Genomic DNA, 2,841 nt, shown 5'->3' with positions numbered 1-2,841 from the left:
AGCTGGAGGCATTGCTGGAGCCCTGGGACACAACTGGAAGCAGCAGAAACCCAACTGGGAGCACTAGGGGTCCCTGGGAGGAACTGGGAGACAACTGGGAGAATCTCCCCATGACCCCCAGTGCCCCCCTGAGCCCCTCCAGACCGCCCCAAAGTCTTTCCACAGTCTCTGAGTTCTTCCCAGTGCCATGTAGAGCCCTTCCTAGTACCTCCCAGTTAACCCTTAGACTTCCCCAGTGCCCCCACACTCCCCCCCAGTAACCCTCCCTACCCCAGATCCTTCCACAGCCTCCCACTGCCCCCCCCAATTCCCCTCCAGAGCTGTTAACAGCCTCCCAGTCCTTCCCACTATTGTCCTGAGCCCTTTCCAGTACCCTCCCAGTCGTTTTCCAATCCCCTCCCTGTCCCTTCCCAGTCCCTTCCAACTCTTTTCCTTTCCCATTCCCTTCTTAGTTCCCTCCCAATCCCCTCCCACTGGCTCCCCACTCCCCTCCCAGTCCCGTCGCAGTGCACTCCCAGTCCTTCCCAGTCTCTCCCAGTTCCCTCCCATTCCCATTCCAGTGCACCCAGTTGCTCCCTGTCCTTTCCCACTCCCATCCCAGTCTCTTCCCAGTGCCCCCCCAGTCCATCCCAGCCCCTCCCAGTCCATCCCAGTTCCTCCCATTCCATCCCAGTCCCTTCACAGTCCCCAACCAGTGCCTTCCCCATCCCTTTCCAGTCCCCTCCCAGTCATACCTGCACTACCTGGCAAGAGCCCTGGTGGACAATTGGAAGCAGTAGCATCCCCACTGGGAGACAACTGGGAGCACTGGGAGCATGACCCAGGAATTCCCAGTACCCCCCTCAGTCCCCCATTTCCCTCCCACAGCCCTTTACAGCCTCCCAGTCCATTCCCACTATGTCCCCTCCCTGTCCCTCCAAGTCCCCTCCCACACTGTCCCACTCCCTTCCCAGTCCCCTCCCAGTCCCCCCCTGTTTATTCCTGTCCCTCCCAGTACCTCCCAATCCCTTCTAGTCCTATCCCAGTATGGGAGGAGACCAGTAGGGACCAGGAGGCACTGGGAGACATGCCTGGACCAGCTGGAGGCATTGCTGGAGCCCTGGGACACAACTGGAAGCAGCAGGAACCCAACTGGGAGCACTAGGGGTCCCTGGGAGGAACTGGGAGACAACTGGGAGAGCACTGGGAGTATCTCCCCATGACCCCCAGTGCCCCCCTGAGCCCCTCCAGACCGCCCCAAAGTCTTTCCACAGTCTCCGAGTTCTTCCCAGTGCCATGTAGAGCCCTTCCCAGTACCTCCCAGTTAACCCTTAGAATTTTCCCAGTGTCCCCTTACTCTCCCCCCCGTAACCTTACCCCCACCACAGGTCTTCCACAGCCTACCAGTAGCTTCCAGTACTGTCCTGAACCCCTCCCAGTGCCTCCCAGTCCTTTCCCAGTCTGGGAAGAAGCTGGTAGGGGCTGAGAGGCACTGGGAGGGACTGGGAGCCATACCTGCAGCAGCTGAAGTCAGTTCTGGAGCCATGGGAGACAACTGGAAGCAGCAGGAACCCAACTGGGAGACAACTGGGAGAGCACTGGGAGCACTGTGAGTATCTCCTCATAACCCCAAGTGCCCCCCTCAGCCCCTCCACACTGCCCCAGAGTCTTTCCACAGTCTCTGAGTTCTTCCCAGTGCCATTCAGAGCCCTTCCCAGTACCTCCCAGTTAACCCTTAGAATTTTCCCAGTGCCTCCTCACTCCCCCCCAGTAACCCTCCCCCCCAGAGTCCTTCCACAGCCTCCCAGTACCTCCCAGTACTGTCCTGAGCCCCTCCCAGCCCTTTGCCACTCCCTTACCGCTCCCTTTCCAGCCTGGTTCCTCTCCAGCTAGTCTGACCCCAGCCTGTAGCAATGCCTGGGGTTGTTGTGGTAATGTGTAGAACCTGGCACTTGGATGTGTTCAATATCATGCCCTTGGACTCTGCCTGGAGGAAAGCAGAAAGTATCTATGGAAGGTTTCAGGACAGGAAAGAACAACAGGCTGCGGACGACGGAAGAACGGTCTGATGATAAAGAAGAGCTGACTGCAGTAAACAGCCTGAAGCGCGAGACAGAAGGACGCTCGCCTCCGTGCCGGAGAAGCTCAACCTGATATGGGATGAAGATAATAATGGAGAGCTGCATATCAAAGGAGAAAACTCAATTAGCAGCAGTGGTGCAAGAATGCCAGGGAATTGCTTAGCCTGCTTGATTTTTCCTACATACACTGCTTGTTCTGTACCACTAAACAATTCCTGCTTCACCAACCAGGGAGTCCGTGCATGCTTTCCAAACTCTGCCCATCTGTCCAGCCTGTCAGGGTCCCTCTGCTGAGCTCTCCTACCTTCCAGCAGATCAACTCCTGCCCCCAGCTTGGTGTCATCTGCAAAGTTATTGATGATGGACTCGCTCCCCTCATCCAGATCATCAATACAGATATTGAACAGGATGGGACCCAGCACTGATCCCTGGGGGACACCACTAGTGCCCGGCTGCCAGCTGCATGTGGCACCATTCACCACCACTCTCTGGGCCCAGGACTCCAGCCAGTTCCTAACCCAGCACAGAGTGCTCCTGTCCAGGATGTGGGCTGTTCTGCTTGGCCAGGTGGTTGTTGTGGCAGACAGTGTCAAAGGCCTTGCTGAAGTCCAGGCAGACTACATCCACAGCCTTCCCCACACCTACCAGGCAGTCACCTGGGCATAGAAGGAGATCAGGTTGGTGAGGCAGGACCTGCCCCTCCCACCAAATCTTTGCTGGCTGGGCCTGAGCCCTTGCCCGTCCTGCAGGTTTGCTGTGATTGCCCCCAGGACGATCTGCT

General features: G+C 57.7%; 1 long non-coding RNA gene across 1 annotated transcript; it reads left to right on the top strand.

Annotated features, from left to right (window-relative positions):
• The first annotated feature begins 1,473 nt into the window (after positions 1-1,473).
• Positions 1,474-2,287, top strand: LOC137448234 (uncharacterized). The gene is made up of 2 exons (XR_010989015.1): positions 1,474-1,588; positions 1,997-2,287. It is a non-coding gene; the product is annotated as an uncharacterized lncRNA (long non-coding RNA).
• The last annotated feature ends 554 nt before the right edge of the window (positions 2,288-2,841 follow it).

The sequence above is a fragment of the Melanerpes formicivorus genome, unplaced genomic scaffold (assembly GCF_026170545.1).
Source record: "Melanerpes formicivorus ecotype bairdi unplaced genomic scaffold, bMelFor1.0.p_v2 SCAF_23, whole genome shotgun sequence".
In the NCBI taxonomy this organism is placed as follows: domain Eukaryota; kingdom Metazoa; phylum Chordata; class Aves; order Piciformes; family Picidae; genus Melanerpes; species Melanerpes formicivorus.
The sequence above is the reverse complement of the archived record's forward strand: the minus strand, read 5'-3'. Positions and strand labels throughout refer to the sequence as shown.